The sequence below is a fragment of the Cebus imitator genome, unplaced genomic scaffold, assembly GCF_001604975.1.
Source record: "Cebus imitator isolate Cc_AM_T3 unplaced genomic scaffold, Cebus_imitator-1.0 Scaffold142, whole genome shotgun sequence".
Taxonomy (NCBI): Eukaryota; Metazoa; Chordata; class Mammalia; order Primates; family Cebidae; genus Cebus; species Cebus imitator.
Window position 1 is genome coordinate 4,158,552 of NW_016107457.1, and position 12,325 is coordinate 4,170,876.

The window sequence follows — 12,325 nt, forward strand, 5'->3', positions numbered from 1 at the left end:
TTTTTTGGCGGGGCCGGTGGGGGGATGTTGGGGGGGGCGGGATTGAAATTGGGTTATTTTTTAAAGACCCCAAGTTGACCCCACTTGGCCCAGTTTTAATTTCTGTTGGTGTAATTAAATGGTGAATTCTGATTTGAGAATAAAGGCTATATTTGCCAAACGTTGCATCTGCGAGAAGTGTTGACAGTGAATAGATATATTTTTAAATACACGATTTCTTTTTATTGTTCATTATGGGGAATTGAAAGGGAACCATTGTAATGCTCTGTGCATTTGTCACTGCTATATGAGCCATACCTGAGAAAATTAATCTTGCCATTTAAAAGTAAACTCTAGGGGGTTTGTGGAGGGAGATGGCTCTATTTATAATCCTCAGCTGCATATACATCGTCTAATATTATGCATGATTTGTTTTTTAATGCTAACACGGCTGGTAATTAGCTGTATGATTATACTTGTATATTTCATTAGGACTTCGGCTGATGTCATTGTGAATTATTCAGCCATATTAAAACAATTTTCAGTTGAGATAATGACACGCCTCAAAATTATGCAAATGCAGGCTGCATTGTGCAAAATAATTATGACAAATGTAAAGCAGGTAGAAAGTTTCCCACTGCAGATCGGTTTTCCACCCTGGTGATGTCATTTCCCCACTGGCCTAAGTTAGTCATTCATTAGCAGAATAGCAGCAGCAGTCTCCTGGAGGAGAGCTTTACAGAAACCAGCATTTACTGTTGGCACCTAGAGGGGGCAACAGGGCCCTCTCATTAAGAAATTTGCTTTGTTTTCACTTACTCCATTAACTTGTTTATATACATTTAAATGGTTTTTAATATTGATTTTAAATAGTTTTGAATGATGCATTTACCATTTGCAATATGTAACTGAAAGAGAAAGATTTCTTGGTGATTTACACTGTTACTTGGAGAAAATGTTCAGCACATTTAATCAGCCAGTACAGTTTATTTTAAGTAACCAAATGGAGGTTAATAATTTCTTGATTGAGCTGACATCAGCATCCATTTCCAAAGGACAGTCAGGACTCAGTATGCTTTTTTTGGTTTAAGAGAATCATTCTGCCTTTTTATGATTTCTTGAAATGTAAAGACGTCAGTTCTAAAAGCAGAAAAATGATCATTGTGCAAGATTAGAAATAGCGTCCCTGTGTGGTTTGCTGTGATTTGCAGACGGTTTTTTGTTTTTGTTTTTGTTTTTGGGAACATTTTTTCATTATTTTTATAATTATTGTTGGAGGCTGGGTAAGGCAGGACTTTGTACACCCATTTTACAGATAGGGGCATAGACTTGGAAAGGTCATGTGATTTGTCAAAGGTCACCAGGCTAGAACCCAGGTCTCCTTGAACTTCAAGATACTCTTTTCTCCCCAGTGAAACCTACCCTTGAAAACAGAGCTTGAACACATCATATTATATTCTAGCAGTAAATACTAATGTGGACAGTCCCTCAGACATTTTAGAATTGTAACTAGTTAATCAGCTTTGCCAAAGGCCACCAGATGTCTAGGTAGTAAAACCATCCTTATCCTACAAAGTTTAGCTAATTCTAATCAGCGATATATGATACCAGTTATATTTTAATAGTTATTAATAATCATTAACTATTTACTATTCATTTTAATAATGATGGTGTTGATTTATATGCTTATAAACACCGATGCCTTCATATGTAATATTTCCAGTGTTGGCAACTGGAGTTTAGGAAAAGCATTCAAGAAAAGTCACATTTTGATTCCGCAACTTGCTATTTGCTTAATCTTGAACAACCATAAGTACTTGGAGCCTCAGTTTCTTCAACTGCAAAATGGGAACAAAGTAGGGATGACTATAGATTGCTGATGAAGATCAAGAGGATGTATAGACAAAATAACTTTATATACTGTAAAGTGCTTAAATAAAAAGAATTACGATTATAGTGAACTTTGCTCTTAATCTTCTTAACTTTATAAATAACAAAATAATAACTTTCATGTCCCTGTGGAGGTTTGTGGACCTAAAAATGATACTGTCTTAAATTACCATGAAAATGAATAGCAGGGCCATGTGCAAGGAGTTAAGTGTCTTTAGTGATTACTTACAATTGCCACATTCAGCCAGTAGCTCTTCAGAGGAGGAAAATGGCAAAGTAGCCAGGTAATTGGTTCTGTTACTGGATAACTTCTGATTACATTCATTTTCAAATTGCCAAGTGCTTAATCTATTGGCAGTATACCCTCTTAATATGGTTGGATATGCGAGCTTGGATTTCAGCCTGATCAGCCATCACTGGGATTTTACAAGAATCCCAGCTGTGGTTGGTCACTTCCAATGGTGAATGTGGATGGCTGAGCTAACGATGTCCAGGTGTCAAGATCAGGCATTCCTGGATAGTACAGATTCTAACCTGCATTCAGGATTTCTAAAAGTGGTTTGGTTATCACCAGCCTTACTACTGAGTTAAAAAAAAATAGTAAAAATGCACATTCTGGGACCCCTGTTGAAATCTACTCAATTAGAATCTCTGGAGTTGGGCCTAGGAGTCTGAATTTTAAATATTTTAACAGTCTCTGTCTAGCTGTGTGATCTTGGACAAGTTCTAAACTCTCTGTGCCTCAGTTTTCTCATCTGTGAAGTGGAAATACAGTCCTCATTTCCTAGGATTATTTTAAGGATTATATAAGTTAATATATGTAAAATGCGTATACCCGAGGCTGACACATAGTAGATACTTCACTAACGGTTGACTGTTGTTATTATCGTTAATGTATTAGCATTTTTCTCACTGAAGTTTGAAACCACTACCATAGAGCTTGCTGAAGAAGGCTTTCTGTGTGAGGGAATGGCACCTAGGTTACTTTGCTAGGACATGTGGGCATCCAAGTCCGACCAAATCAGGCTACCTGTCATCTCTACGTCGGCTTTATCTGTGTCACCAAAATATAAAGTGTCTTAAGGATATACATTGCACTGCAGAAGTAAGCTTTCAACTGGATCAGCAGGATTCTTTTTTTTTTTTTTTTCCAAAAGATTGCCTGATTTGATCATATCTGGAGTTAGACAGACACATTCTGGAATCTAGAAGGTGCTGGATTGGCCTTTCTTCTTTTTGTATAGCTCCTCAGTCTTGGACTATAGCCATAAGGTAATTTTTCAGATATTTCTGAGACCATGCTGGCCTTAGGCAATTGCTTTAACTTTTTTAAGCCTCAGTTTCTTCCTCTGTAAAATGGATTTAATGATCTCTACTGTGCTGGGAGAATCAGAGATAATAATGAAAAGGGTCCGGAATCTAGCATAGTACCTACACATGAGAGTTTAATGAATAATGATTGCACTTATAATAGTTATTGGTTATTTTTAGTAATCATCTTAAGCTAAAAAAAGGAATTAACCTTTACTCTCTAGCAAGCAGGCCTTTTTGAACAAAGATACGAATGTAAAGAATTACATGGAGAGAAATTACTGGACTGTGACAAGGGTCAGCCAAATAAGGCCTGAAGGCCAAATCTGGCCCACTGCCTGTTTTTGTGAATAAAGTTTTATTGGAATGTGGCCATGCTAATTTGTTTATGAATTGCTTATGGCTGCTCTTAGGCTCCAACAGCAGTTGAGTTGTTTTGACAGTTACCAGATCGCTGGCAAAGTGGAAATGTTTATTATCTGGCTTTCTACAGAAAAAGTTTGCTGACCTCTGGCCTATGTGGTTGATCTGAAATAAGGTAGATGATTGTGTACCTGCTTTTCTTCCTTGCTTGAGTTTTGACCAAGAACTAGTAATATCAGAAATATAAGAAACTTAAGTAATAAGAAATTGAACATTAATATTATTAACTTTTACATATCCAATCCAATTTCAACATTGATTCTAGGACATTAAAATTTGAGAATGAGTGAAATAAATTATGTTTTGTATGATTAAGATCGAAACTCCAGCCAATATTAGTATTGCCTATCTTAAGTTAATCAAAAACTACTTGTGAAGTCCTGTGTACTTAGTACTCTGCTAGGGGAAGAGATGGATGGAAAATGATTTGTGATGTGACCCTTTTTCTGAATAAATTTATCAATCTTGATAAGGAGATGAGATCTACCCATCTAAAAATATAAAAGCAATATGAGACATAACACGTCAGTAAATTGTGCTGATAATACATGTAATAAATAGGCGTCCAAAGGAAGGCTCCCAACCATCATGTCTTTTGGAAAAAGATTTTATTAATTTTCCCAGATGTTGGTTGAAAACCTACTGTGTGCTGGCACTTGGATACAAGAGATGAAGAAGAATGGCCTCTGCCCTCAAGGAGTTCCCAGACTGCCTTTGTAGACAGAGAGTGGTCACAGAAAAGCCATCGGACTCTTTCCGTCTGAGTTCCTTAGTTTAAGTTGAGATGAATTGAGATCACTATTTATTTGTAGCCTTTCTTAATCTTTCTGGAAATTAGAAAGTACTGTCTTCATCTTTGAATTCTTACTCTCTGGACACATATTTGTAGAGCACCCACTGTGTGCCAGATCCTATTCTAGGCCTTGGGGATACAGCATGAACAAGACAGCCAAAAATCACTATTCCCAGGGAGCTTATAGTCCAGTAGTTGGCTGAAACCTCTTGTGCATTTTGCACCTTGTGCCTTATAATTATCTGTGTTCTTTTCCTTTACCTGTCACCTGACCCTATGCTCCCCACCACAGTGCTATTCTCAGGAGCAGGGAGAGGTATGCCTTATTCACCTTTCGGTCCTCCACAATGTTCATTGCTATTCAGTGAGTATTTTTTGAGTGACTGAACCACATAACTAAAACGCCTTCTTACACAGCCTTACCTTCTTTAAGCTTTATCCAGTTTCTTTCTGACAGAGGACCAGTGACTGGTCATCCACAGGTAGACCAGATCCAGGACTCCGTCTCACACTTCTTTCTCTTCCAAAGTCAGTAGTCATTTTGCACTGCAGAATGTGAAAACATGGGAAGCGCTTTTTTCCTTAGGAGCACTCACCAAAGAAATGAGCAAATATTTGGGACTGAATGATCACGCTGGAGCCAGCATCTCTTATCTTGCTGGGTACTTTTCCAGTCTTCAGCAGTCAATCCATAAAAAGTCAGGGCTTTGGGATGGCAACCTATGAAAAGCCTAAACTTCAGGAAAGAAGAGTCACTCCTCACCTGGTGTTGGTTGGCAGTTCACCCGAGCCAGCATGTTTTTCAGGCTGATGGTCTTAACTAGGCCACATGTTTGATAGTGCCTCAAAATTGTAAGCAATTAAAACCTCTCTTAACAATTAGACTGTCAGGCACACACTAAGGAAATGTTCTTTTTATGAAATACAAGAGTCCATACATGTAAATACTTTATTATTAATTATTAATAAAGCATACCATTGTTCATGGTGGCATCTAGTGATATATGGCTCAAGCTCATTTATCAAAGTCTAGTTTTAACCAATATCCAGAATATAATTGCTTGAATCAAATGCATTCACTTGTCATTTTTTTTATAGCCAGTGTAGTTGGATATTTGCCATATCCTACTCAGGATAATATTGTAGCTAGTGATTACCCGTTGCCTTGGCTTTTAAGGAAATTTAAAACAAATTTATCAATTGTTGGCTTAAGGATTCATTCGCCTCTCAGAGATGTGGTCATGGATTCCTTCATTTCTTGAAGAAGCTACACTTGCAGAAATCCAAGGATGGATTTTGCTGGCCACACTGTGTTCCTTCACTGACTTGCTGGAGATGAGAACCTTGGCCTTAACCCTCCAGAGTATGTCCCTCATGCCCTGGACTGTGAGCTTCAGTATCGACAACACATTTCAAACACGCAGATGATGATGATTATTGAAAGGGTACTTTAGAATCATGCTAATGGCATCAATCTCTCGCATACACTTGCATAAATTAATTCTGCTTTTAAAATCAGATGCACTGTTAGCAGCATTAAAGATGGATATTTGACATTTATCACGCAGTCTAGGATGGGTGGTTTAATTATGTGAATTTTCTGTAGGATCTTTGTGGCTGTATAAATAGACACAGTGGCGTGTGTCCTTGGCATATGACTGCCAAGCTCACAGCCACATCTCCATTCCTGTGGCCCAGTAAGAACTCCAGACTGCAGAGGCCACATGTTGCTAGTCAGTATTGTGACCCCATAAACATCTTTTTCCTCACCTTTCTTTTCTCATAGATCCAAGCACACCCGGGCTATGAAACACCCCCTCCACCCTATAGTTGAGTTCCAAGCCTGATCAGTGGCACTAAACATTAAACTCTTGTCTTTGAGAATAATGGGCTTTGCTTTCTACACCCTTAAGCATGTTGAGCTACTGTGCAAGCTGGAAAATAAAAATGTTCTAATTGTGTCTTTTAAATAAGCATAGGAGTGAATTAATTAGACCATATTTTGTCTTTAGTTGCTTAGTTACACAATAGTATTCCTGAGCACGAGTAAGATAAATTGGCTCTTTTTGTGCTGCTTGTCCCTTAATCATAATTACTGTATTGCTTAGGAGAGTAAAGCATACATAGATTTTGAATTTTTTATTAATAGTCAAAAATATGCATATGATATATAAAGTATATGCTGTTCAACATGTTTTATATGTGGGAAGTTTTATTGTGGTGGTAACATTTGCATTAGTTGCTCAGAGATGTAGTTCTGGGAAATACATAATTGAAATGTTTTTGAATTGCTTTTTCTGGCCTTTTCAATCTTATTCAAAATAATAGTGCCTCCCGTCCTGGAGCAGTCATTCTCATTTGATTTAACATCCTTCTTTGCACTGCACGCGCGGCACCCAGTTTTAACCCTGCAGAGCCTAGATGAAGTTCCATGATTCATAGGCCATTCATTGTGCCTTAGGCTTTTTGTCTTGTGCTTTCGGGGTTTGGGGGGTAGGGGGCAGAAGGGTGCCTTTATCCTGCCCTCATTACTCCAGCGCCCTTTGCTCTTGGCTCACGTCCATGCTTATTGGGGAAGGTTCTAGGGTTGGGGTGTAAGAGTTTGTTTTAGCATGGGGTAGACAACCGTCTGTGCTTGCCTTCTGGGGCCTTGCAAAATGGGATGTTGCTACTGGAACTTGGGCTTCTAGCCCCCTACCCCAACCCTCCACCCAGGAGGGTAGCAAGAGTTAGACAGCTTGAAATAGTTATTGAACAATGAGAGAGTCTGGCTTATGACCCAGGATACTTGCTTGGTAAATGTATGTGAAAATCGACTCCATTGTTCTATTGTATTTGAAAAGCAAGTAAATTATTTACAGATATTTGCTAATTAACGCACATTTCACAAGCACGAAAGAACACAGTATAACTGGAGACAAAGAACTAAGTGCAAATAATTTAAACTCACTAATACCGTGTATTCTTCTTAAGGGAGGAATATGTTTTTAAAATATGTATATTATAGGATGTTGGTCAAAGGTACAAACTTTTAGTTATAATATATTCATCTTATTTATGCATTCATCTTCTATCTGGAGATCTAATGTACAGCACAGTAACTATAGTTAATAGTACTATGTCGTATGTGTGAAATTTGCTTACAGAGTAGATCTTAGGTGCTGATCATCATACCAGAAAAAGATAACTGTGTGAGGTGATGAATGTTAATTAACTTGATTGTGGTCATCTTTCATGATATATATGTACATCAGATCATCACATTGTATACCTTAAATATATACAATCATCATATTGTATACTTAATTGTACACTATTTTGTGAGTCAATTATACTTCAATACAGCTGAAGAAAATAAAAATGTATGTATGCATGTTTATAATTATGTGTGTATGTATATATATGTTGTATATATATATACATACTCACAGATCACTTGTCCTGTTATCTCTGTATACGTTACATATACATACATATGGGTTTTTTTAACCCCTACAAGGGAAGGCTTCCATGCTACAGAGATAACAGGCCACGTTACCCTCTAGTTGCTTGTCACTAGTCTTGCCCTAAGCTCTCTTGTGGAAAATGAGATGGAAACAGTTTTGACATACTGTTTTCCCTTTGGTTCAATTTTTGCTTGCCATTATCTAGTTTGAGCTCAATTCAGAGTATCACTAGAAATAAGGCACATTAGCCAGATACAGTATCAGAGAATAAAAATGTTCTCACCCATTCCCTTGTCCTGTGACTTTCCTGAATGTGATAGGCTTAGGTTTCATTGTCTTTCTTCTGTGACTATGAAACTTTGCAGTGTTCTGGTTGGAAATTTGCATTATGGAAAAGACGCTGGTGAGACAAGACACAGGGCAGACCAGTGAAGGTCAGATGCAGAACAGGTCATTGATAATGTTCTCAGAGACCTTTTCCTGGCTGGAACTTTGGTGTATCCATTGATAAAGTTGGTCCCTCTGGCTCTGCCATCTGCCAACATGTTTGGTTTTAGGCTTGACTAGCTTAAAGTCCCTTGGTATTGTTGATAAGGATGGTCAAGAAGAATTGTCATGATTATTTAAGAGAAAGGCTCATGTCTAATTTGCCATGGACATTTTAGTAGACTCACAGGATAACAAGATAAAAGAGACTGAGGAGAACAAACCCAGCCCTCTTTATTTAATAGATGCAGTACCTAAGGCCCAGAAAAGTCTTGGGCGTATCCTTGGAACCAGCGAGTGACAGAAGTGGAACCAGGATTCAGTGTTCTCAGGCACCACAGTCTGGTCTGCTGTTTGGGGAAGGGGCTGCTCTCTTGAGGTCATGCCCTGAGGAAAGTAGGCAAGTGCTTCCCATGGGTGTGTTTCTGGTAGGTCATTCCAGTGTCCTGTCTCATACCAGTAGATGGTGCCATGGGGGACATCACTTTTTTTTTTTTTTTTTTTTTTTTTTTTTTTTTTCAACACAGTCTCGCTCTGCCACCCGGGCTGGAGTGCAGTGGTGCAATCTCGGCTCACTGCAACTTCTGCCTCCTGGGTTCAAGCAATTCTCTTGCCTCAGCCTCCCGAGTAGCTGGGACTACAGGCACACGCCACCATGCCTGGCTAATTTTTTGTATTTTTTAAAAATAAAGATAGGGTTTCACCGTCTTGCCCAGGCTGGTTGTCACGAACTCCTGAGCTCAGGCAATCCACCTGCCTCGACTTCCCAAAGTGCTAGGATTATAGACATTAGCCCCTGTGCCCAGCTGGGGACATCACTTTTATAAAACAACCCATGGAGAGTATGGACTTTATTGGAATGAAAGGATACTTACCAGAGAGTCAGCGATTACACAGAAGCCAGGATTGATATTCAGGATCCCGGACTGGACATCACCTTCATTTCCGTAATTTTTCCTGAAAGGAGGAGGGCCCTCTAATGGGATGCTATTTATATTGGCTGAAGAAAAGCTTTACCAAAAGGTGGCAATGTTGGTAACAAATTGATTGGTATCTTGCCAACATCTGATACTCATGGATGGTTTCATCATTCAGAAGCATGCATCTACTATGTGACTGCTCTGAGTCAGTCAGTCTCTGTGCTGGGGATATAATAGTGAACAATGAGTGGCTGGTACACAGATTTCTGTCCTCAGAGGGCACATTTACTCCCCTATAGTAAGAAGAAGCAACTTGATTAATTTGTCCCAAATGGAGGGAAAACCATCTCCATACATTTTAGTTTTAGAGCCACAACGCTTCCTTCTAGAATGCTTTCTCTTCTCTATGTATTCACAGCCCAGAGAAAATGCCCCACCTTTCTCTTTCCCAAAACCATCTGCAAAAATTTCACCTCCAGTGTTTGCTGTTCTTGTTGTTGTTGTTGTTGTTTTGAGACTGAGTCTCACTCTGTTGCCCAGGCTGGAGTGCAGTGGCACAATCTCACTGCAACCTCCACCTCCCAGGTTCAAGTGATTCTCCTGCCTCAGCCTCCTGAGTAGCTGGGACTACAGGCACGCACCACCACATCCGGCTAATTTTTATATTTTTAGTAGAGATGGGGTTTCGCCATGTTGGCCAGGATAGTCATGATCTCTTGACCTCGTGATCTGCCTGCCTCGGCCTCTCAAAGTGCTGGGTTTACAGGCCTGAGCCACCATGCCCAGCCACCCACAGTGTTTTCGGTGAAGTCAGAGTCACAGCATTTTCCATTTATTCAGTAACCTCTTATGTGTCAGACATTTCAAATTCATTAACATATAAATTAAATATAAATAAAATATCTCATTTAATTCTCATGGGTAGTCTATAATGCTGGTAGTATTTTTGACATTTTCACACTTTGTGGATGATGCGGCTGAGGCCAACAGAAGTTAAAGGAACTTGCCCAAGGACACACATAGGTGAGACTCAAAGTCAGGACTGAAACCCATGTTAATCGCCAGTGCTGCCAAGATCAGTGGGTGGCCCTTATTTCTCATTATAGCTTTAGAGTATATTGAGAACTCTCAACATCAGCATTGGAACTTTCACTATATACTGACCTGTTCTTTGAGTCTTCATGAAAGCTTCTTTCCTGCTCTTTAGGGACTTTCACAGTTGACTGATACCCAGATAATAGTAATACCCTACACACAGGTAACACACTTTCAAAGGGCCACATAGCGCCTTTCTCACATTTCACAGGAGAGGAGTCTCAGACTCAGTACCTCCAGCGTGCTTTTGTGTGCAGCCCACACTGGGCACCGGAGAGAGAGAGGTGGAAAACCAGGTAGATCCTGCCCCCATGGAGCTTACCATCAGGCAGTGTCACATAGTAATCTGTCAGGACTTAGTTTTATTATTATTTTTATTAATATTATTTTAAATGAGGGGTTGGCATTTTCTATAAGGGCCAGATAGTAAATGTTTTAAGGTCTGTGTGGTAGTCTCTGCTGCAACCTAGTAAATAACCTATCACAAACAAAGGGCTGATTTTGTGATAAGGTAAAGATAATGAAAGGAAAATACAAGTTCCTATGCCAGGGGTGCATGATTTTGTCGGAAAGGTCTCTGGAGGCATTTTAAGAGAAATGTCACTTGAGTTGAGGTCTAAAGGGATCTGGGAGTGAAGATTGGGAAGTTTCTAGGCAAGGTGTGGAGGTGAGAGCAGCCTCCCTGCAAGATGGCTTCTGGTCTTGGCTTGGCCTTGGTGAATCCAGGAGCCAGATTAGAGATGCCCATTGATGCCCACTGGAGGCATCTATTGGTCTAGTATCATCTAGACACCTGGGGTGCACATTTAGAGCTAATGTACGTCATTTGTCTGTGGAAAGGGTTGAAAACAGGGCAAGCTAAGGCAAACTAAGGCCCATAGAGCCAAGCCTGGCCTACTACCCGTCTTATTTGTTTCTCTGTTCGTTTGAGACAGAGTCTGACTCTGTCACCCAGGCTGGAGTGCAATGGCGCGATCTCAGCTCACAGCAACCTCCGCCTCCCAGGTTCAAGTGATTCTCCTGCCTCAGCCTCCAGAGTAGCTGAGATTACAGGCGCCCCCCAACACACCTGGCTCATTTTTGTATTTTCAGTAGTGATAAAGTTTCACCATGTTGGTCAGGCTGGTCTTGAACTCCTGACACCAAGCAATCCATCCACTTCAGCCTTCCAAAGTCCTGGGGTTACAGGTGTGAGCCATCACACCCGGCCTTGTTTATTTGTTTTTGAGATAGTGTCTCTCTCTGTCACGCAGGCTGGAGTGTAATGGCATGATCTCGCCTCACTGCAACTTCTGTTGCCCAGGTTCAACAGATTCTTGTGCCTCAGCCTCCCGAGTAGATGGGATTACTGGCAGGTACCACCATGCCCAGCTAATTTTTGTATTTTTTTGGTAGAGATCGGGTTTTGCCATGTTGACCAGGCTGAACTACCTGTTTTTGTATATAAAGTTTTATTGGCACAGAGCCATGCCCAGTTGATTACAAATAGTCTCTGGCAGCTTTTACACTAGAGTGGCAGAGTTGGGTAGTTGCAGCAGAGACTACCACACAGACCTTAAAATATTTACTATCTGGCCCTTATAGAAAATGCCAACCCCTCATTCAAAATAATATTAATAAAAATAATAGTAAAACTAAGTCCTGACAGATTAATATGTGACATTTTATTTACTCCTCATAACAATAATACTGGGCCAGGCATGATGGCTCATGCCTGTAATCCCAGCACTTTGGGAGGCCAAGTCGGGCCAATCTTCTGAGTTCAGGAGTTCGAGACAAGCCTGGACAACATGGTGAAACCCTGTTTCTACTAAAACAAAATACAAAAATTAGCTGGGCCTGGTGGTGTGCAGCTGTAATCCCAGCTACTCAGAAGGCTGAGCCAGGAGAATCCCTTGAACCCAGGAGGTGGAGGTTGCAGTGAGCTGAGATCATGCCACTGCACTCCAGCCTGGGCAACAAGAGTGAAACTCCGTCTCAAA

General features: G+C 40.1%; 1 protein-coding gene across 3 annotated transcripts in view; it reads left to right on the plus strand.

The window, feature by feature from the left end:
- ARID5B (AT-rich interaction domain 5B) overlaps positions 1-12,325 on the plus strand; it is a 200,031-nt gene that overhangs the window by 3,575 nt on the left and 184,131 nt on the right. The gene's annotated exons all lie outside the window — the stretch shown is intronic.